We start from the raw sequence: 24,927 nt of genomic DNA, 5'->3' as shown, positions 1-24,927 counted from the left end.
GATCTGTTTTGTTCATTATATTCTACAAATAAGTGAGATCATGTGATACTTGTCTTTCTCTGACTGGTTTATTTCACTTAGCATAATGCTCTCTATGTCGATATTAATCTGAGAAATAATTCATATATTTGCACTCTTCTTGAGAATGTCAATAATCAAAAATTTTGATTTTCTTTGGGTACATGGAACATTAAATTCCAATGAATTGTATCTTACGATATTTTCAGTGAAATCCAAATTGTATTATATAGCAAGGAACATTTTGTTTGGATTCTATCTAAAGGGCAATATTTTTTTAGGATTTACTAAGATTATTTCCTGGTATACAGTGTGTGTGTGTGTGTGTGTGTGTGTGTGTAAAGGTATACCTCTATCTGCCTTTTACTTAGAAATGAAAAGCAGGTAACGAATTCCTTGAATCCTCAATATGCCAGTGAAAGAGCATAGAATTAAATGGAAATTGATTACGGGAAAGAGGGAAACCCACTTTTCAATTCTTTGAGGGCAGGGAAACTGCCGCAGTCATGCACTGTACCCAGAGCTTTACAGTGTCTGGCTCAGCAAAGACAGGTAATATTGACATGGCGAATTTCTGAAAAATATTCTAAACCTTATTTTAAAAGCATTCTTTAATATATAATAATCTAAAAGGTGAAGAGGAGTATAGTTGAAGGAAATTGTCCAAGATCGATTTTTCTGCTTTGCCAAGGATGTGGCATTGAACAATGGTTTCTGTGGCCATTTTTTTTTATGGTAATGAGACCAAAATATATATGTATGATACAACTTGGAGAAATTTGAATTTATAGAAAGACTAGAACAGAAGACTAACATTTTGACTGTTCTTTTTGCAAACTTGCAATAAGCTCTAGGCTATGTGTTTATTTTTGTTATTAATCAATAAGATAGGTTAAGGGTAGAGAACTCACTTGGAAAATGATAGAAGTATTAGTATTTGTATAATTTAAAAAATATGACTAGTAATTGAGAGATTGAGAAAGCATTCAAAATGCAGTGGGCCTATGCCCTGGTCTTCTGAAAGGATTGTTGGGTGTGTATGTAGTTATTCTGGTTAACAGTTTAGTGATTTGGGTGATAAAAATCTAGTAAGGGTTAGCCCTGGAGGGTTTGGTTTAGCATTAGAGCATTGTCCTGTGGACCTCTCTCAGGACCTCTCACATTGATGTCAGCCTCTCTGTCTCTCTCTCTGTCTCTGTCTCCCTCCCTCTCACTCTATCTGAAGATAAATAAAAAAATATCCTCGAGGGAGGATTAAAAAACAAAGAGTCTGGTAAGGATTAAAAAGTTAGTAAGGGTTACAGTGTAAATCTTTTCATTAACCTTTGTTGAAGTTGTGATTAATATTTGGAATAGTACCATTACTTATTTTATTAAAGAATAAAGTTGAGAGCCCAGGCTCTGCTTACATAGGCCTATTGAATTATTTTCCATATGGAAAGTGCCATTTTCACTAACCCTCTTATCTACAAGGAAGTCCTAGTGTATGTAAAACGGGACTTCCAAAATTAGCTCTGAAATTAATTTTATGCGTCTGCGTCCCAGAGAAACTGTTGATTTGCTTTGGCTGTGTGCACAGAAGTAACAGGCTGATGAGATACAACAGAAACTTTAAATTTGGATTTATTCTTTCAATCCATGCAAATAAAACTCAAACAGAAGAAAATCCTTTTTATTTTAAGGTTGTGAGAACATCTATTATTTAACCGCCCCAAAATGATCATACTCTGCTGTTCTGTGAAACAATTTTCTTGTTAGAGTTTATATAAAGGTTTACTAGGAATGAACCTTGGTTACTTTGATGGGATGTTATAGCCAAATAGTATTAAGTAGCTTTTAAGATTTGTGTGAGGCTAAATAGGCTTAGCTCCATAGGGATAGAAAAAATTATGACAAAATAAGTGGTGTATACCTCCTAACTTGCTGACATGGTTCAGTTCTGAGCCTTGGCATTTAATGGTGTTGTTTGTATGGGTCTAGATCAGCTTATTCCCCTAATCTGCTAACAGCCGTTTGATGAAAAGATTGTATTGTCAAATCACTTTGAAGAATACTTTATTTAAAAAGAAAAATTGTATTGTTTTGTGTACAACCCAGAAGCTTTTCTTTGTTGACATACATTGTTGTTGAATGGGATACAGTAGGTGGTGTTTTGGGACTGTGGAATGCCCTTTATTCATGTTAACACCGTGAGGCATGTGTGTTCCACTAGATCAGGAAAACCTTACTCTTCACTGATCTGAGATGTCTCTATGGACACAGATAACAATACTGTGTGTGTGTGTGGGGGGGGGGGCAGGAGTAGGGAGGAAGGTGTCAATGTGGGGAAAAGGAGGGACATCTGCAACAAATATTAATAAATAAATGAATGAATAAAAAAAAGTGTTCAAACAGTGGTGGTGTTATTGGAATTCTGTGTGGTTAGCCTTTTGAGCTCTGGTTTGAATTTAGGTTTTGGGCCTGTTCAGGAGTAGGAATGGTCTAGACTTATTCCAGATTTCTTGGACTGTTCTAAAGAACTACAAACTTGAAATGGCACTCTCGATAATACAGTATCACTGAATATGTCTTAATGAATATGATTTTCACTTTCTCTTAGTGTCTGATACTTGTGCATGGGAGAATATTGTCTTAACTTTTAATACAGTGCCTAAATATATTCAGATCTAACTTTGACCACTGAACTTACTTATTTTTTGTGGTATTTAAAGGGTATAGTAGTATAGATGGATCAATGCAAAAGTATGCCACATATGGAAAAACATATGCATTATTGACCTTCAAAGTCACATTAAACCAATTATGAGGTTAAGACATTTTTCTTCTGCTGTTAATATAAAATATTATTTGTTGGGTTTGGATTTGAAAATTTTCTACTGTTTTGAGAGCAGTTAAGCTTTTAACAGTGTCACTTTTCAGTTTTAAAAGTTTGTATAGAGTTTTAAAAATGTATGTGTTATTTGACCAGAGGATTTCTTGCTATTCATTGATAGTTTAAGATTTTCAGGGGAACTTTATGCTATTTTAGGAATAGAAGACCCTGTTTAAAAATAATCCCATTATTATAACAGAGTTCTCTCTTTTGAAGAAGTTGCCTGCAGCAGAGGAAACTGTCCTGGGCTGAGCTGTTTAGAGAGCTGACGGGAGGCTCGGCCCTGGTGCCCATTACATCATCTTTCTACTCCCTTAGCCAGCGTTCTCTGGTGGGTTAAGTGAGGCGGGGGACTCTGCATCATTGTAAGCATGCTGAGAAAGTCACCACTTGGGTGTGTAGAATTTACTACTAAACCACCTAGAGAAAACTGATGGTGGAATGGGTAAATACCACTCGTGTTCTTTTTCTTTTGGTCAGCTATTACAGGAAGAGATTTAAAGATCTCATGTTAGATCCAAGTTTATTTATTTCCAATGCCCTTAGCTAGTGAAAAGTTGGCATCCAAGGGCAGAGCACTAGTGACTCCCCTGAAAGCAGCTGGAGACCCAGCTCATCAAAACTGGTAACAGGAACATAAACAGAGATCATTGAGGCCACGTGTATGTCTACATCAAGAAAGGTGAGGATGTCCTTCAGGGCACTTATAATAAACTTGTAAGCTTTCATTCAACGTGATGGTTCATCTGCATTCAGCAGCGTTCCACTATAGTTGTGCGTCACCGCGAGACTGCATGGTAATGAAGCCAAGGCACTGTGGGTCAGAACTCTGCCTGTGAGCTGAAGGGACAGCGGCTCAGGGAGATAGATCAACAAATCCGCCGCCTCCGCCGCCGCTGCTGCTGCTGCTGCTGCTGCTGCCGCCGCTGCTGCTGCTGCTGCCGCTGCTGCTGCTGCCGCCGCTGCTGCTGTGTTGCAGCCAGTTGAGACAATGTTGAGTCTACAGGATTCTGTGTTTTTTGAAATTAGCATAAAGTCCTTGTTAAAGTCCTGGAGCAGCAGCTGTAAGTATATATGCCTACATGGGAGAAACGCTGAGGTATGATCACTGCCATTCCTTGCATGCCTATTCTGGAAACCAATCCACATCGAGGAATATTTTCTTGAATGATAATCAGTAAGATCAATAGAAAATCTAGATGTGCACACCCTGGCAGTTGTATTATTGGTAGTTAAATATTCTTTGACCACCCTTGGCTTTTTTGTTAATATGTATTATCCTGGCAAACTTTGTCTCAATTGGTCAAAAATGGGGGAAAATGATGACAGACTGATCTCTGCAGGGTTATCGGATACCAGTACTATTCCACAGTTCTGTTAGCACAAAATGTTTGTTGAGGCAGCATCAGCTGTCTTAAGGCATCAGACAATTTAATATAATGATGATAACTTCACCGTGTTCCTATAATTAAAGTTACAGTGAGTAATGTTCACATGTGGTAAATTTTCTGAAAAAGAACATTCAGGATGATATACTTAGCTTTCCGATTTCAAGTAAGTCAGTGAAACTAATATCATGAGTTATTTTGTCCATAAATCTCTTCCTAATATGTGGATTTGGCAGATGTATTGATTTTGTTCAGTATCTCTAGTACTTTCCAATGGTACTTTTCTCTGAAGATCTCAAAGCACTTCTAGAAATTATTTATTGCCACAATCAGTTTTCTTTTGCCAAAATTATCTTAATAATACGATTCTAAATAAATGAAATAAGCAAGCAAAGATTCTGTTATAATATCTGTTTGCCTAAAGAAAATTGAGGAATAGAAAAAATGTGACTTTTCCAAGGTCATATGGTGGCAAAGAGCTGGAATTAGAACCCAGTTGTTCTTGCTCCCAACTGTGCTCCTGGGGCCTGAGCAAACTAATGAATAAAATATGAGAGACTAAATTTAATTTCTTTTGCAGTTAACTCTTTACCAAAATATTTGTTTAGTGTAGTTTTGTTTTGTAAGCAAATAATATAAAAGACCAAACATTGATATAGAGGAGAAACCTCTTAAGACAAAACATTGTACACTAGAGGAAATTTGTATTATGCCAAATATATTGCATTTACAATCTCTGTATTTTATTTTTGATTTGTAAGTAATTCTTCCATATGGAGATATTGTTGTGCCAGATGGCAGAAATGTATATTCTAGGAAAGTTTCTAAGTGAACATACATAGTTAAAATATTGGGAGAATTATAATTACTAACTTAAATTACCTTTACTACTTAAAAGGGTACTATAGAATACATTTTTAATCAAATAAACTCAAGCATGGGTTCTAATCTCTTTCTTTCCCCATTACCCCCTCCTTCTCTATTTACTTCATCCTCACTATATATTTTAAAAAATAGTAATACAGTTTTATAGTGAGAATGAAACTGTAATTAATGGGTTCTTATAGAAAAACAGTATACTAGATTATATCACAGCAGCTCGTCTTGCAAAAACTTAGTTTGCTTAGATACTTGTGAAGTTTGTGGTTATTTTGTTTTGTGACCATTTAAACATTTCTATATGTCATTGACTGAACCCTGAAACCAGCTACAGCCAAATCTCATGTAATCTTATTCCTTAAATCCAAGAGTAAACCAAAAGCAGATGTTTGTAAAGCCTTTGTTGTTAGTAATATAATGATTCAGTTTGTGGGCATTCCATTGCCCTTGGGCATTCATAGTACAAATCTCTTTGAAGGCTTTTTTACAGTTGTAAAGCAATAGGTTGATATAGCAAAGAAATCACAAGTCTCATTGTTCCTGAAAGCCCTAAGCATGCCTGCTGCCCTAGCCCGAAACATGGGAGAATGATTTTGTTTCACCAGCATCTGTGGATGCCCTTTTTTGGTCTTCACTTAGCCCTGTTGTATTTTAAAAAGAGAAAGGATTAAAATATGTTAAATATCCTAGAAAAGGACAGTAGTTATCTCTCTTCCTAGGGATGTTTTCATGATGCCAACACTTGAATCAGCCAGCATTTATTGAGCAAATACTCACTGAGAAAGAGATGTGTTCTTTCCTCTGAAGGAGCTTCTAATTTAGTCAGACAGTAAAAGTGAACAGTAAGGAAGTTAAATGAGAAATGTTGTGTATGCATTATGATTTACCAAATGACTGTTACACAGGAAAAGAACTGGGTACAGAGATTGAAAGGATCATATTGAACTCACTGGGGAAAGGAGAAAGAATTTATCCGCGTTTTGTTTTGAATGATAGGATGGTCCCCATAGCTGTAGGCTATAGTGCCATCCACAGTCTCCTTGAGCCAGAAAGAGGTGTGGGTAAACAACCCTCTCTCACCCCTGCACCCTGCCTCTTTTAGTCATTTACCAAGGCTTATCCTTCTGTCTAAAATGTTCTGAATCCCGCCTACCTTCTGTTGCCACAGCCACTTGCCTTGTTCAGGCCTTTCTTCGTTATCACCTGGATGATCGCCACTGCTTCCTTTTGTTCTGTTTGCATCTTCCACATTGCTGCCAAGAGTCCCTTCTCCATGCCCTTTCTCCAAGTCTCTCTCTCCCTGTGGGATGAGGCCTTTCATTAGCTATCCAGCCTTGCTCATCTTGTCAGCCTCCTCTGGCCATATGTACCTAGTTTGTAGAGCATGCTGTGCCTTTGTATGCTGCTTCCTTTTGCCAAGAATGCACCCCCTCTTTGTCAGCGTCACCTTTCTTCAGCCAGCCAGATACCGAATGCTTCATCTGTTGTATTCTTTACTTTGAACATCATCGTATCATCACACTTATCACCCTGTTCATGCCTCTCTCTCATACTTGAGCATAAGCTCCTAGAAGACAAGAATTGATTGATTGTGTTCCTTGTGTACTCCATGCTTAGTTAAGTTCTGGTAAATGTGCTTGCAACTAAGATCAAGCTGAGGGGTGTTGTCATTTTGTTGGAATGGCTTAGTAGGAAAGAAGGTAGGAGGATAAATACAGGACTCTTCTGCTGTGTGATTAGTATTATACTAGTGATGTCTCTCGAAAACTGGTCCTGAAGCAGGAATGCATGAAATGATACCTTAGTGATTTTAAAAAATTTACATTTCACTAAATTCTATTTAGTGAAATTCTTGGGAAGAACAGAGAAAAACCTGATTTACTAATAGCCTTTGTTAAACACACACACGCACACACAAACACAAACGAGAAACAAGTCTTCTATTAAATAAAGTATATATTTCAAATATTGCCCCTACCTTCCCAAAGAAAGACAAAAATCTGATTTTTGTCATTGAACATAACACAGCAATGTATATTATAATTCTTTATCATTAAATATACTGTCTCATATTTATAGGATGCATTTGCCATGATTGGTACAATGTTCAATGCTACGTTTTCCATTAACCGCTGGAGGCCCCCTGGTTTCAAGGCCGCTTAGCTGGCAGAATGTGGTTGCAGTGCTGCTGGAGTTTGATTATAGTTGAGCCTATTTCTCTCAGTAACAACAATGAGGTGACATTCACTGTGGCCTAAATTCGGGATTCTGTCTTTGTGCCAACGGTTTTAGGCATTATTTCTTTTAAAAACTGAATCAGGAACATTCTGTTAAACCAGCTGCGTTCTGAGGATGTTATCATTTAAAAGATTGGCTTAGTTCCCTAAAATTGATAAGATGAGGCAGGATTCCATACTGAGAACTATCCAGTTATGTATCTGCAGTGTTAATTAAGGTCACAGATGCAGTCATTATCAATATTACACCTCTTGCAAACATTACTTTATAGAATTTACATTCATAAGTTTATGACAGTGAGTGTTTCAAAGAATTTTGTATTTATCACAGACATAGAAGAGAAATGGACTTATTTTAACCACAATTATAAATAAACATGACTAAGATATGGTATATTAAGAAACCAAATTTGCATACATTACTTGAATTTTTAAACAATGAGAAAAGTTCAAGAACAGAATTTTAAATGTTCAGAGATGTTTTTCCTGGATTGCAAAAACTAGTAAAGAGTCAGCCCCCATACCCTGGCCAGTTTGGCTCAGCGGTTGGGCTTCGGCCTGCGGACCAGAGAGTCCTTGGTTTGGTTTCTGCTGGGGGCATGTACCACACACACACAAAAACCAGCCCCCAAAAGTACAGTTATGCATTTATGTAAATTTCATTAAAATCTGTTATTTGATTAATAATCTTGTGTTATTTGATTAATATTAATAATAGTACTTAACGGGTCTGGAATTGTGGTGATTATATGTGTATACAAATGTGTGTGTATAATCACATACACACATATTTATTAAGTCTCATGTAATCATTGTGAAAATCTGAGGTAAACTATTATTGCTGCTTTTAAAAATAATCGCTTAATTGTGATATAACTCACATACCGTAAAATATCTCCTTTTGAAGTATACATTTCAGTAGTTTTTAATGTATTTAGAGTTGTACAACTGTCACTACTTTCTAATTATAGAACATTTTATCGCCCCCAAAAGAAACCTCATACCCATTTCATGTAAATGGAATCATACTATAGGTATTCTTTTTTTTTTTTTTTTAATCCTCACCTGAGGATATTTTCCATTTTTTTGTACAGGTAGAGTGGGAGGGAGAGAGAGGAAGGGAGAGAGAGAGAAACATCGACGTGAAGGGACACATCGAGTGGCTGCCACCCGCACAACCAACCAGGGCCGGGGACAAACTGCAACCGAGGTACGTGCCCTTAGCGGGAACCGAACCCGGGTCTCTCCGGACCGCAGGCCGACACTCTAACCGCTGAGCCAAACCGGCCAGGGCTATAGGTATTCTTTTGTGTCTGTCTTCTACCACCATATCTCCATGGTTTGTCCATTTGTACCACATGCTTGTATTTCATTACTTTTATGGCTGAATAATATTCCATTGTATAGATATACCAGATTTTGTTAATCCATGTGTCAGTTGAGAATTGCTATTTTTAAAGAAGAGTAAATTGGGGCTCAGATAAGTTAAAGCACACTAAGAACAACCCCCCCCCCCAACACACATAAAAATTCTTTAACTTTCATAAGGTTTCCCTGATTTATTGATACTTAGCAAAATATGAGGGAAGAAATAGTTAACAGTTTGGGGGAGGGGGAGGGGGGTGGGCAGAAAGGATATCATATGCTAGATGCTGGAGGAAATGTGGCCAGTTTGGCTGGAACAGGTATGGGAATGAGTTAGGTAGTCAGGTGCCAGACCACATGGAATCTTGAAGACCTTGTTACGGATTTTGGTCTTAAACCTAAAACAAATGGAGAACCATTGATGTACTTTATGACAGTGGTTGGGGTGATCTCATGAAACTTATGTTTTTCATGGGATGGGGGCAGAGGGAGGAAAAGAAAGAGGTCCAGTGTGTGCAAGGAGATGGGTTAGGAAGCTATTTAAGTAGACCAGATGTGAGATGAAGGTTGATCAAATAGAGAAATGTTATTTCTTTACTTAGCAAACATGTATATAGCACCTACCAGATGGGTAGGTACTCTTTTAAGTGCTTTACAAATATTAACTCATTTAATTATGGATGTGGGAAATATTTAAGTGTTAAGAGCAATAGGTTTTGGGTTAGGTACAGGAGGTGAAGGAGATTTTTATAAAATGAATTTGGTAGGGTAATTTATATTCTCATTGACATTAATTTCAGAGATGTGTCCATTGAGAGTTGGTATTGGTAATAGTGAAAAAGAATCACCTATTGCTTATTGCCAAAATACCCACCCTCTTGTCCCTCAGAGAAATCCATCTGCTTTAGGATATGATGCCTGGACCATGAAGCCAACTCACTGCTGGTAAGCAAACAGCATAAACTCTGTGATGGTCCCTGAATTTGGAGTTCTAAGCTCCACATGTCATTGAAGTTAGGAATCATGGGCCTGCTCCAGCCATTAAAAAAAAATTCAAACTACTAATGTAGGTTTACTTCATTTGACAAAGGGGACATTTCATCTTTAAACTTTTTGTATGGTGAGAAGTACAGCTGACTCTCTAACTTATTAAGTATTTGGTTTAGTGATTTGTTTAAAAATTTTTTATTGGTAAATATAAGAATAAAGACAATAATAACACAGAAAAATTGAAATCAGGACAATTTAACATGGATGGTCACGGTATTCATAGGTGTCTGAGACAATTCGAAAAGGTCAGTGTGGTATTTGTGGTAAGTTTCAGAGCCACTGTTCCATAAACCTTGATGTCTTAACCTTTCCCAGGTTGTACCCTCTGTTGTAGTCATGTGTAGACTTAGTCTTATATCAGGCCCTGGGGCCAATTCTATGCGAAGATGGGAAGTTTGGGAGAGCCCAGTTCATTAGTCCAGATAACTCAGCATCACCCTAACCTCACTACAAGTTTTGGCCTGATTTTATTCCTCAGTACTAGTGTCCGGGCTGCCACCAATTCTCGTGTCAGAACCTCCACCTCTGATAATTGGTATTTCTTCCTTCCTGGGCCTTGCCTTGTCTGACTCTTTGGTACTCCATTTTTTCCAAATATGGGATCCTGCTTTGTCCCTCAAGAGAAACTTGAGAATTAAGTTCTACTGACATGCTTTTTTAATGATTAAACCAACGTAGGGAGGTGGGTTTAATCTATATGGCATTAAACATGTCTATATAGTTCCTGTTCTTAGACTTTGCATTATACATCTGTTTGCTAGCATTTCCATTTTCTTTTTTGGAACTCCCTGGTGCTTTTACCTTTTATTATACTCTTGAGATACCATACTCTGACACCATTAGGAGGTTTCTCATTACCTCCAACATTACTGGTATTCAGCTGTTAGGCATTCTGTGGCTGTACTGGTATTTACAGCCAGAAGCTGTTCTGACTGTTCTTCTGTACTGATTGATACATTTTTATTTTTATTTTTTTTATTTATTTTTATTTTTTTATTTTTTATCCTCACCCGAGGACATTTTTCTATTTTTTGTTCAGGTAGAGTGGGAGGGAGAGAGAGGAACAGAGAGAGAGAGAGAAACATCGACGTGAAAGGGACACATCGAGTGGCTGCCACCCACACAACCGACCAGGGCCGGGGACAAACTGCAACCGAGGTACATGCCCTTAGTGGGAACCGAACCCAGGTCTCTCAGGACCGCAGGCCGACGCTCTAACCGCTGAGCCAAACCGGCCAGGGCAGATACATTTTTATTTTTTAAAAATGTTTTTATTGATGTTTTTGGAGAGAGAGATAGAAACATCTATGTGAGAGAGGAACATCAATCGGCTGCCTCCTGCACAACCCCTACTGGGGATCGAGCCCGCAACCTGGGCATGTGCCCTGACCCAGAATGGAACAGGGACTTCTCAGTCCATGGGATGCTGCTCAGTCCACTGAGCCACACCAGCCCAGCGTGATTGATAAATTTTTAAAATATGACACCTGACAGGTATCTGGCTATTACAGTTTTTAGGCCCCAAATCATTGGGTTCTGACCAAATTCTTAATCTCCTTTTCTGAAAGTAGCTATGTTTATAATCTCATTATCACATTGATAAGACAGTTTGCTAGCCTTTTGCAGGATGGAATGGACTATGTTCTCTGTCTTTTTTAAAATAAATTTACCTCAGACATTTTATTTATTTAATTATTGTTATTTTTAATCCTCACCCGAGGATATTTTTTCCATTAGAGAGAGAGAGAGAGAGAAACAGAAACATCAGTATGAGAGACATATTGATTGGTTCCTCCCACACGTGCCCTGACCAGGGCTGGGGATGAACCTGCAACCCGGTATGTGCCCTTGGCAAGGAATCGAAGGGTCACAGGGCCCACACTCTAACCACTGAGCCACACTGGCCAGGGCTAGGGGCTGTATTCTCTTGATTATTCTTCATTCTAATCTGTTAATGCACTGTGTCCTAGAACACTGGCTGTTCTGTGGAATTTTGAAAATTTTAATTTTTTGTCAGCCAGTAGGTTTTCATTAAGCATGCTATTTCCCAATTTAAAAAAATGTTGCTAAAATAAGTAAAATTTTGCAAAGACAAAATTAAAGAGAAGTTCTTGAATGGGGAAGGCTGTACAAGTCAAGTTCCAAATTGTCAGATATGTTTCTATTAGAAGGTATTGAATTGTAAATCTGATGATAGTTCATAGAAAAGCATAGGAATTGTTTTAGCAGCTGTATTTTCAGTAATATCTATTTATCTATGTGATATAGAACAGAGCAAGAGCATTTGTATGAATCAAGGTATGAATCAATATTTATTAACATGTAATATATTAACAATGTAACATAACAAATAGATTTACATTAGATACATTAAATGCATCTTTTTTAAAATTAAAATAAGTTTCACTGATATTTATAGCTGCTTTATTCGTAATTACCAAAATTTGGAAGCAACCAAGATGTCCTTCAGTAGGTAAATGGATAAACAAACTGTGGTACATCCAATCAATAGAATATCATTCAGTGCTCTAAAGAAGTGAGCTGTTAAGCTATGAAAAGACTTATGGAAAACTTAAGTGCATATTACTGAGTGAAGGAAGCCAGTCTGAAAAGCTACACACTGTGTGATTCCAACTATATGACATTCTGGAGAAAGGGTGTCCCAAAAAAATATATACACAAGTGTGAATAATTATAAAACTAGTGTTCATTAAAATACATTTTATTTTCAAAATGTAACAATCTACAGACACCCAGTGTACATTTATGGAGAGATGGTAAAAAGACGCGTGGTTGTCAGGGGTTGGGGAGAGAGAAGGCTGAATAGGTGGAGCATAGATGATTTCTAGGGCAGTGAAACTACCCTGGGTGATACTATAATGGTGGACACATTTATTCACATTCATAGAATATAGAACACAAAGAGTGATCCGTAATGTAAACTCTGGACTTTGGGTGATAATGACATGTCAGTAAAGGTTTATCAACTGCAACAGATGTACTAGGGGAGGCTGTGCATGTGTAGGGCAGGAGGTATATGGGATTTCTTTACTGTCCTCTCAATTTTGTTCTGAGCCTGAAACTGCTCTAAAAATGAAAAGTCTTAAAGAAGAAGAAATGAAACAAAAAGAAGCTTCACATACAATTTTGGAGCATTATATGAATGAGTGATTCTTATTATAGGGAAGCTGTAGAAGAAAAGAAAATGTAACACCAATAAAACAGCCTTAGTAATATTCTTGAAAGTAAGGTTAGTACATATTTTCAGTCTGTGTTTGGGAATCCCCATATGCACAGGGTGGACTTCATTTATACTTGGATTTTCTACTGCATGGAGGTTGGCACCCCTAGTTCTGCCCCCACTGGCCGTGTCCAAGTGTAGTGTATTTTTATTCAGAATACGGGGATATTGTAATGCCATAGTTTGATGTATAGATCCTAGTATGGTTCAAATGGAAAATAATCACTTTGGCTGCTATGTGAAGTTGTTATTTTACCTGCTAAGAGGCAGGGATAACTGTGAAGGAAGATTTTTCAGGAGTCTACTAAGACTATTATTAGGATCTGAACTTAAATTTTAGCTATGCAGAACACAGAAGGGAGGATTACTTGCAGTGGTATGGGATTTAATGACTAGTCTAGATTCAAAATGTAAGGCACAGGGAGGAATTAACGATGGTTCTGAAGATAACGTCATTGAAAGCTCCTCCTTTGAAATCATGGGTGTGAATGAAAGGCAGAAGATTGACAGGGCCCAGGATATGAGGTCCGGGACAGGGCCAGAGAGTTGAGTGAAGTGACTGAAACCCTGAGAGAAAACCAGTTCAACATTTCTAGTATGAAATGTTTTATTGATCCTTCATGTTGCTTCCTAGAGCTTTGCTCCTGACATGCCTTTATTTAACACTCTCTGAATTGCTTGATTGGTGCTATTTATGGTATTATATACATAGATTTCCTTATTTATGGTGTTTTTGAAGCTTGTTAATGATCAAAATAAGTTTTAAATAACATCATTGTATAGAACCAGCTGTTCTACTTTATTTATTTTAATTTTTAATATTTTTTTTTCTTTACTGATTTTAGAGAGAGAAAGGGGGAGGGAGAGAGAGAGAAACATCCATGAGAGAGAACATCAACTGGCCACCTCCTGCACCCGCCCGCACGCCCCCCCCCCCCGCCCCCGGGATTGGGCCCACAACTTGGGCATGTGCCCTGACTGGGAATCGAACCGGTGACCTCTTGGTGTATGGGTTCCCGCTCAACCACTGAGCCACACCGGCTGGGTGCAGCTGTTCCACTTTAGAAGGATGAGTGTAAGGCAGTGGTTCTCAACCTTGGCTGCACATTAGAGTCACGTTGGGGAGTTTTCCAAAACATATAGGTGCCTGGGCCTCACTCCAAAGATTCCGATTCTGATACAAGGAATTGCCAGAGAAGACAGCAAAGACCAGGATTGGGTCAGAAAACTTGCCTTTACCTAAGACTGAGAGGTATATGAAATCTTTTTCAGCAGGTAGAATTGTAATAAACAGTCTGACAGAGACAAATTTTTATGTTTGCCAATTTACTAGTTTACAATGAGAAATATGACAAGCGGATGTTAACGTTGGAGCTGGCAGACCATCGTTTGCTCTCCTTGTGGGGTAGGTCATATATTGCTAAATTAATATTAGTTGCACAGAGAGCCTGAAGTCCAAGGAAATTAATATCTGATGCTTTACTATAAGGGCCAGAATACTCATCCTTGTGTCCAGCCTACTGGATGGTACTTAGGTGGACATAGTGTTTCTGTCGGCAGCGTGTTAAGTGTTCCATTTCCCTATACCTTGCTAACAATAGATCTAATTATTCTTTTTAATATTTTCCAGTTGGATTGCATAAAATGAAAGCTCACTGCTATTTTAATTTGCATTATCTGTGTGCTACAAATTTTGAATGAATATTTTTTTCATATATTGTATTTTTAGGTTTATTCTTGTGTGAATTGCCTAAGTATCTTTTGCCAAATTTTCTCTATTGTGTTGTCTTTTTCTTGTTAATTTGTAAGAGCTTTATGAATGTTTTATATTTTTCTGTTATCTATATCATATTTTTGTCCAACTTTGTCCTTTCTTGTTTATGGCATCATCTGCCTTATACATATTTAATATTTTTATTTGGTTGAATGATTTTATTTCTTTTTATAAGGTTAGATTTTCTATCTTGGCTAAAGGGTTTTTCTTCACTGGATTGTACATGTTGACTCCTAAGTTTTCTCTAAGACTTAAAAATTTTTTTTTTTCTTTATTGATTTAGAGAGAGAAGAAGGGGGAGAAGAGAGAGAAACATTAATGAGAGAGAACGTTGATTGGCCGCCTCCTGCATGCCTCCCATTGGGAATCAGGCCCACAGCCTGGGCATGTGCCCTGACCAGGAATTGAACCAGCAACCTCTTGGTGCATGAGTTGATGCTCAGTCACCAAGCCACACTGGGCAGGCTTTTCAAAGACTTTTAAAAATTAATTATCAATTTTATATTCATCTGGACTTTGGTTTTTGAATACAGTATATTTTTCCAGGTGAATAGCCAGTTATTCAAACATTATTACTAAATAAATATTCCTTGTCCCACTGATTTTGCCCATGTTGAATTCTTATTCTGGGATTTTTGAGCAATACTCTATCTAATCTTTTACATTAATCTGATTTATATATACTTATGTTTACTGAGTTGATTACTGTTACATTATATTTTGATATGGTCTTTTTATATTTTGGTATAATGTTTTGATTATAGTTATAAAGTGTTCTGATTATAGTTATATCGTCTTCTGATTTAGGCATTTCTTTTTTAAATAATTTTTTTGTTTTCTTGGTTATTCTTCCATGTATACTCTAAGATAGTTGTATTCAACACAACCTAAACAGAATTGTAATATATGAGCTTTGTGATAATCAACACTTATTATAGGTGCTCCTATCTACAAATATGTCTGTTAGCTCAGATCTTTTACGTCCTTTAAGATGATCTTGTAGTTTCCTCCGTGTAAGCCCTATGCTTTTCTTATACATTTATACCCACTGCCCTGGCCGGTTGTTTTTTTTTCTTAAGAGTGGAAAGGAGGGGATGGGGGGGGGGGGGAGAGAGAAAAACATCCATGAGAGATACACATGGATTGGTTGCCTCCCGTATAACCCTGACCAGGGCCAGGAATTGAATCTACAGTTCTTCAGTTCGAGAGCTGACACTTGAACCATGGAGCAAAACTGGCCAGGGCTTAAAGAATAATTTAAGAGTGAGGGAAGGGAGAGAGGAGAAAAGTTGGCCATAATAGCTTTCTCACTGGCCGTGACTATTTTTATGGGAAGAAGAGAGGAGAACAAAAATGAAAACAACTTTCGTGTTGCTTCTGATACATACCCATGGTTGAGATATAATTCAACTCACTTATTTTTTAGAGGGAAAGCAAAAGCTTAGAGAGGTTAAATAATTTGACCAAGATCGTAATGATACTCTAAGCAGCCAAGGCAAGTCAAGGGCCCTTGGTCTTCTGAGTCCTAGTTCATGCACATTCTTAAAATACCACATTATTTCTAGATTTTCTGAATAGTTTCTTAGCTGAGCTTCTGAAGGTTTAAAAGAGTACAAGAAAATGACCTCAGGGAGACTGAGTGAATAATGGATTATTTAGATGATAGGTCATTTTTCTCAAGCTTTATAAGTGATATTTCTGTAGTAGACTTCAAGTGAAATAATTGGAAATGTGCCCAAGATGTCACAGGACTTCTATGTTTAGAAACTGTTTTCAATGGAAATAGTTTAGACTAGGATAAATAAACATTTTAAAACAGCTGTCCAAAGAACAAGTGAAAGTCTTAATTTTTTATCCACTGAAATGCAACCAGAAGCAGAAAAGTTAGACCGAGTAGTGAGGAAAATGATTTCATTCACATAGAGCAGACACAAGGTATTTACAGAATTAGTAAGAATTAGATAGATCCCCTAAGAAGGAAAATACACGTTTTTCTTTGGGTGCATGAAAGAAGATCAATTAATGAGGTTATGTCAAGTTCATACAAGAAGTCTTAAGATGTCGTTTTTCTTCTAATTAACTTGTGATATGCATAAACTTGAAAGTGTAAGTAAAAGATAGTAGTTGAGAAATTACTGAAGATGATGAGTAAACAGGAGTATTTGTACCAATAGACAATAAAGCCTATTATAAAACTTCAATAATTAAATGTATGGTACTGATACAAAACAGATTATTAATGAGCAGAATAAAAAGCACATCTGAGTCTGTCTGTAGTTTATGATAGTGAATATAAAACTAGTGACAGAACCCAGAAAAATTGATTAAATATTGGGGGAAATAAAATAATGTTTTTATTGTATATACAATAAAGATATTACTTAAATCTGGATGACAGATTTAAATGGAAAAACTAAAACTAAAAAGGAGCTAAAAGAAAATATGGGTAAATAGCTCCCTAATCAAAGTGGGAACGCCTTTCTCGCTAGCCTATTTCATAAATGATTTGAAGGTGCAACCAAAATATTTGACCTGGGAAATAGTTGTTCTAAGCAAATAGTATGTTAATGACCTAGACTTGTAAAGGAGAAAAAAAACGGGTCTGTCAAAATCTGGCAGTTCTGGAAAATAAAACCAGTGATCTGAAAGTTCTTAGAAACTCACAGCCTAATGTGACGGTGACTTTGATTAGGAGTCAGTTTCCTCATCGTAAGTGGATGATACCTCAAAGTGGTGTTCTGGATCTCGGTTCTTACCAGGGATTTACCAGCCCACGATGGAAGTCAAAACACAGTGGAAATTGGCAAATACTATAAATCAGGACTTTTTTTTTTTAGTCTTTTGCCAGCATATCACTTGAAATAAGAATAGGTTTTTAGGTCCTGAAGTGCACGCACTCTCTTCTCTCTCTTCCCCCCTCTCTCTAAAAATCAGTGAATATATCCTCGGGTGAGGATTTAAAAAAAAAGATTTGTTAGGAAAAAATGAGATGATATGCAAAATACCTTAAAGTATTAAATAATGCTTTATTTCGCCCTGGCCAGTTTGGCTCAGCGGTTAGAGTGTCGGCCTGTGGTCCAGAGAGACCCGGGTTCGGTTCCTGAGGGCATGTACCTCGGTTGCAGTTTGTCCCCGGCCCTGGTAGATGTGTAGATGGCAACCACTCGATGTGTCCTTTTCACATCGATGTTTCTCCCTCTCTCTTTCCCTCCCACTCTATCTGAACAAAAAATGGAAAAAAAAAAATTTCCTCAGGTGAGGATAAAAAAAAAATAATAATGCTTCATTTTCATCAGAAATGAACAGTCTGGTATGAGTTTCCTTCATTCATGAGGGAATTTTGAGGTGTTTGTGCAGTGAAGTCATCAAATGATGCTTTCATATTGTACCCCTTAACACCCGCAACACACACGTTATTATATTCCCTTTTTTCCTGTTCAGACACACTTGCTTTCAAATGTACACTGTTTCTCTGGGTAGTTAATTGAAAGGTACACCAATCCAACTGGCCTCCCTGGAAGTTGAAATTTGCTATTACTCCCCAATACTGATTTTACTTTCTTTGTTTCTACTTTCAAGCTGTCTGCCATGTAATCTGATTTGTGTTTTCGACATTTTATTTTTAATTGATTTATAAACTGTTTCCTTTTCCTGAGCTTGATCCAAGTGTATTATTGTTTTAAGCTTTAGCTGGAGCTGTTGTTTATTTTGACTCTTCCCAGGCACCTTTGGTTCTGGCTGATAGGAATAGAATAAGCTTTTCTTTCTTTTATTTTTATGTTTTTAAAAACTAAGACTATTTTTTTTTTAGGGCAGTTTCAAGTTTATAGAAAATTTGAGCAGAAAGTAGAGTTCCCACGTAACCCCTTCTAATGCCCCCACCCCCATTTTTCCTATTAACATTGTACATGAATGTGGTAGATTTGTTAAAACAATTGATGAACCTACATTGACACATCATCATCACCCAACACATTCACTCTTTGTGCTGTACGTTCTATGGGATTTTGACAAATATATAGTGACATGTATCTACAATTATAGTATCACACCGAGTGGTTTCATGGCCCTAAAAAAATTCCCTGTGCTCTCCTTTTCATCCTTCTCTCCCTCCTCCTTGACCCAAACCTCTAACAACTGATCTATTTATTGTCTCCATAGTTTTGCCTTTTCTAGAATGTCATATAGTTGGAATCATACAGTATGTAGCTTTTTCAGACTGGCTTCTTTCACTCAGTAATAGGCATTTAAGTTTCCTCCAAGTTTTTTCATGACTTGAAAATTTGTTCTTCTTTTAAGTGCTGAATAATACTTCCATTGTCTAGAATATATCCAATTACCTATTAAAGCACTTCTTGGTTGCTTCAAAGTTTTGGCAATTGTGACTAAAGCTGCTGTAAACATGTGTGTGCAGGTTTTTGTGTGGACATATTTTAAACTTCTTTGGGTAAATACCAAGCAGTGCAGAGCCTGGGTTGTACGGTATAAGAATATTTAGTTTTTTAAGAAACCTCCAAACTTTCTTCCCAAGTGCTGTATAATTTCTTGTTCCCACTGGCAGCGAATGAGAGTGCCTGTTGCTGCATGTCCTCACCAGCATTAGGTGTTATCAGTGGTCTGGGTTTTGGCCATTCTATTATGTGTCTAGTGGTATTGCATTGTCTACATTCACATTTCCCCAGTGACACATGACGTGGAGCATTTTTCACACGCTGTTTGCTATTTGTATGTCTCCTTTGGTGAAGGTCTGTTCTGATGTTTTGCCCATTTTTAAATTGGGTTGCTTATTTTCTTTTTTTTTTATCCTCACCCAAGGACATTTTTTTTTCCATTTTTTGCACAGATAGAGTGGGAGGAAGAGAGAGAGAGAGAGAGAAACATCGACGTGAAAGGGACACATCGAGTGGCTGCCACCCGCACGACCAACCAGGGCTGGGGACAAACTGCAACCGAGGTACATGCCCTTAGCGGGAACCGAACCCGGGTCTCTCCGGACCGCAGGCCAATGCTCTAACCACTGAGATACACTGGCCAGAGCTATTACAGTATCTTTAGCAGAGCTGAAGTTAATTTTAATAAAGCTAACTTACCCACTTTCTCTCTTGGATGTTGTATTTGATATTATATTTAAAAAGTCATCACTAAACCTAAAAACACCCAGATTTTTCTCCTATCTAATATTCTGGGGATTTGGGGCCGGGGTGGGGTGCATTTTACATTTAGAATTCATTTTGCATTTTACATTGAAATCTGTGATCCATTTTTAGTTAATTTTTGTGGGAAGTGTCCAGTTTGTGTCTAGATTTTTATATATATTTATTTATTTTATTATGTATGTATTTTATTATCTTATTTTATTACTTAATAAAATAATATTTACTTAATATTTATTTTATTATATATATTTATTTTATTATTATTATTTTTTTATTTCTTAGAGAGTGGTAGAAACATTGATGTGAGAGAGAAACATCAATCAAGTGCCTCCTGCACACCCCTTACTGGGGATTGAGCCTGCAACCTGGGTATGTGCCCTGACCAAGAATTGAACTGGGACCTTTCAGTCCATGGGACAATGCTCAAGCCACTGAACCACTCTGGGCAGGCATAGATTTTTTTTTCCTAATTTGTGGGTGTGTGTCCAGTTATGCCAGTGCCAACTGTTGAAAGTCTTTTTTTTTTTTTTTTTTCCTCCATTGATTGATTGCCTTTGCTCCTTTGTCAAAGTTCAGTTGACTATATTTGTATTCCTGGGCTTTCTGATCTGCTTATCTGTTCTTTTACTAATACCACACTATCTTGATTTTTGTGACTTTAAAGTATGTCTTGAAGTCGGCTGGTGTAAGTACTTTGACTTTGTTCTTCTTCAATATTGTGTTAGCTATTCTGGGTCATTTGTCTCTCCATATAAATTTTAAAATTGGTTTGTTGATATTCACAAAATAACTTGCTAGGAATAGGCTTACTTTTTAAACTAAGGATTTTGCTTTTGCTCCTTAAAATTGAGATATTTTTGTATTTGTTCCTATTCCAAAGCCTTATGTTTTTTAGGTGATTATCAAAATTATTAGCCATTCTAAGTAATAATTATTAGAAATGTATGGTACTTTGTTACACTCCTGCATTATATATTTATACATATATATGCATATTTACATGCATATTTATAAATATATGCATGTAACATGCACGTACATATGTAAGGTTGTGACTATGAAGTAGTAATCGTTATCGATTAAGATCAGTCCTTGGGGATGAGAGGGCAGCATAGACTGCTTTCACAGGCTCCACTGGTCTTTCTAAATCACATCTACCTGTCCTACCCATCCTTAACTTAAATATCCCAATTGTGGAGAATTACTGTGTATTTTGAGGGATGTTACTGGTTAGTGTTGTGCATAACAATATAGTGGGGGCAGAAAAAAATAAAGGCTGAAAATGACTGCTGTAAAGTAATGAAACCAAACATGAATCAGTTTAGCGTTTGTATATCTCTTCTCACTTGTTTGTTTTCCTTGTCTGAATTTAAGTTTATTGTACAGAGTGTAGGAGTTTTATGGACATGAAAAAAATGATTATTGTTTTATTAAATATGTTAAGTACAGTGCTAGAGAGTTAACTGTCTAAAAATACCATACGTATTTATTTTATTTACACTTTAGAAAGAATAGATAAGCTAGCTTTTAATTTCCACATTTTAATTACTCAGGTCTTGCTTTATTCTTCTTATCAATTAGAGTTTAGTTGACTTATTTTCTAGGAATGTTTAATTTGACATGGGGATTTTACAGTTTGTAATTTAATGCCTAATTTTTAAAAAAGAATTGTACTCTAGCTCTGGCCTGTTTGGCTCAGCAGTTAGAGCGTTTGCCCGCGGACCAGAGAGGCCCGAGTTCGGTTCCCGCCAAGGGCATGTACCTCGGTGTAGTTTGTCCCCGGCCCCAGTTGCGGTTGTGTGGGTGGCAACCACTCGATGTGTCTCTCTCACATGGATGTGTGTGTGTGTGTGTCCGTCCCCCCCACCCCCGCTTTATCTGAAGATAAATGCAAAGAAAATGTCCTTGGGTGAGGATATTAAAAAAAAATGAATTGTATTCTAACCGTTTTATCTTTATTCTCATATAATTTTCAAAATTTTTTAATAGTACATAGAGAAGTATTACTATTTAACTTTATAAAATATTTCACTCAGGGCCTGGCCATTGTGGCTCAGTGGTTGAGCATTGACCCATGCACCAAGAGGTTGCGGGTTTGACTCCCAGTTAGAGCACATACCCAGGTTGTGGGCCAAAACCTCAGTGCAGGGCATGTAGACGGTGGCCAATTGATGTTCTCTTTCATCAGTGTTTCTGTCTCTCTCCCTTCCTTTCTCTCTCTAAAATCAATAAAGAAATAAAAAAATAAAAAATATTTAACTCAAACATCAAGTTAATCTAGTTATATGGAAACTAGCCTTTTTACCTGGCTTAGATTGATCATCTCTTTTTCTTAACTATTAGCTAAAAAAGGAGAAAATTTTACACATTTTCACCAAAGCTGAACATTCTAATGAAATACAAAATTGGAAAAACCATATCGATACATAAAAATGTTATCTAATTTTTGTTTGTTTTTAAAATATTAAGTTAAGCCCAGCTAGTGTGGCTCAGTGGATTGAGTGTCGTCCCATGGACTGAGAGGTCCTGGTTCGATTCCTGGTCAGGGCACACACCCCAGTTGCGGGTTTGATCCCCAGTGGAGGGCATGTAGGAGGCAGCTGATCAGTGTTTCTCTCTCACACTGATGTTTCTCTCTCCCTTCCTCTCCCTTTAAAAAAATCAATAAAAACATTAAATAAATAAATCAATAAAATGAAATATTAAGTTAAATATTATTTTTGTGGTATTGAACTATTTTTATGTTTTGTAACTTGTTTATTCATGTCTTTTACCCTTTTCCAATTTGAAAGGTAGGGGTCTTTTTCTGATTTCATTAGGGCCTTGTCAATGGAGGTAGAAGTGATTAACTCTTTAAAAGTAATTTTTAAATTTGATTTCTCCCCCACAAACTTGAAGTTTTTTATTTTGGAAGATAATGCAGATATTTGGAAGCTAAATCTTTACTTGGAAGATAAATACAAGTTTTTGTTAACTTTTGGCTTTATTGGCAAATTTCATGAAATATGCAATTATGTTAGCTGTTTATGCTTAGTTTATGTTTATACTTTTTTGGAAGTAGAAGACAGTAAAGGTGAGTTATTTGAGAGATCATTTTAACTAAAGTGTTTTTCATTTTGAAGAGACTGTTCGAAGGCTAAATGTCAATTAAAAAGTGTATACTTCATCAAAGTCTAGAATTTAAGTACCTAGGATTATAAGACTTTTTGGTTATTTACCTTTATTGTAAAGCCACAGAAACCTTTGCAATTCTATTAGGATCTTATGAATCTTAATTAAAGACTTACAAGTTTTAATTAAAGAAATGATATATATTTTATATCTACTTTCATAAGTGAGTCTTGAATATGTTTCATCTTCATTTTTATTTCTAAAATATAAGTTAAAATTCTGGAAACTGAGTTACCTTTTTTAATGATTCCCTAAAGTTAGTCAACATAATAATGATATAGAGTAATTTTAATATTCCAAAATAATATTTTTTAATTTAAGATCTATTTTTCCACAATGACATTTGTTAATAGATTCTCTCCTTTATAATACACAATGTTGGATCATGAACCAGAGTAAACAAATAGGTCATTGTTTAAAATAAATAGTGTACACTGTGTTCAAAGGACTGTGAATTTTTGTTTTGAGTTGTTCTTAATATAATTTTAGTTCTAGAATACAATATATTGTACTTTATTCACAGATTTTTTTTTTTTCTGGAATGACTGCTATAACTTGACTTTGTATGATTTCTAGAATTTTCTGTTGGAGTTATTGCGAGTCACCTTTCTGTTTCTTGATATGTACAATGTTTGGTAGTGGAGGTGTTTTAGTGGACAGAACAATTCCTTATGAGTTTGGAATGTCTGTATTTAGAGTAATTTCATTGTCCTACAGTTACATAGACACATACATGTAGACAGAAATTCAGTGTCTGAATTGTTGTGTTCTTTTTAGGGAGGGGGTTACATATAGTACAGCATATGATAAAGCAATATGTGGAGATCAGGTTGAGGTGGAAAAGTACAGTCTTGTAAGTTCTCTAAGAATATTCTAGGGCAAAGAAGATGCCATAAGCTGTAGTTAGAGAATGTGAGGGTCTGTGTTATGCAGCAGTCTGGAGGAACAGGGAGGACAAGCTGTAGATAGAAATCCAAGGCAGGCTGCCCAGGCTGTCAAGAGAACAGAACAGGTAACTATGAACAGCATGTAATGGTGTTTGCTCTTGTGCCACACCTGGTGCAACGTGCTATTTGCCAGGCACGGTGTCACCCCTAACTGAGTAAATGGCACTGTTATCCTTTGAGTGATTCAGATATAAAAATGAAGTAATCTTTAAATCCTTTCCCTCACCTTGATATCAAATCCACTAACCCATGACAACTTTCAAACCCTTTTCCTTCTCTCTGGTGCCACTGTCATCCTCTTAGCCCAAGATATGATCTTCTCCCCTGGATTTTCGCAAAGGCTTCCCTGATTCTAGATTTGCCCTCTTCCAATCCATTTTCCAGAGAATCCAGAGAGATCTTTTAAGGAGAGGCCAGATTCTGTCCCCTGTCCAGCTAATATTGCACATAGAATAACAATTGCATTTAGAATAAAATCTAATTTCCTTAACAGAGTTCTAAAACACTGATCCCTGACTAATGATTCTGACTTCATCTTACATCGCCTCTGCCCCTACTTCGTCCCTTGAGTTCCAGCCACACTGCTCTTCTCTCTGTTTCTCAAACATTCACACTCACCATTGTGCTTTCTGTCCCTGGTGCTTTGCCTTGTTGCCTCTTTTTCATCGTTTAGGTCTGAGTTCAAATGTAGCTTCTTCAAATGAGGCCTTTGCTGAGCATGATCTCCAAAGTAGTACATTTCAAACCCTAACCCCATCATGTTTCATTTACTCGTATCTGTTTTATTTCCTTTATTGCACATAACTTTATTTAGAATTCATTTGATTCA

General features: G+C 36.8%; 1 protein-coding gene across 6 annotated transcripts in view; it reads left to right on the top strand.

Annotated features, from left to right (window-relative positions):
* FRYL (FRY like transcription coactivator) overlaps positions 1-24,927 on the top strand; it is a 273,487-nt gene that overhangs the window by 101,560 nt on the left and 147,000 nt on the right. Inside the window, exon 1 of one of the 6 annotated variants that reach the window (XM_036257502.1) lies at positions 9,649-9,704. The exons of 4 other annotated variants lie outside the window; for them this stretch is intronic. The gene's annotated coding sequence lies outside the window, so the exon portion shown is untranslated. Of the gene's footprint in view, positions 1-9,648; positions 9,705-12,992; positions 13,060-24,927 lie in introns of those variants that run through there. One more of the 6 variants, XM_036257507.1, reaches the window with a different exon arrangement.

This window comes from Molossus molossus, unplaced genomic scaffold (assembly GCF_014108415.1).
Source record: "Molossus molossus isolate mMolMol1 unplaced genomic scaffold, mMolMol1.p scaffold_m16_p_1, whole genome shotgun sequence".
Taxonomy (NCBI): domain Eukaryota; kingdom Metazoa; phylum Chordata; class Mammalia; order Chiroptera; family Molossidae; genus Molossus; species Molossus molossus.
This window is presented reverse-complemented; position numbering and strand designations above follow the sequence as displayed.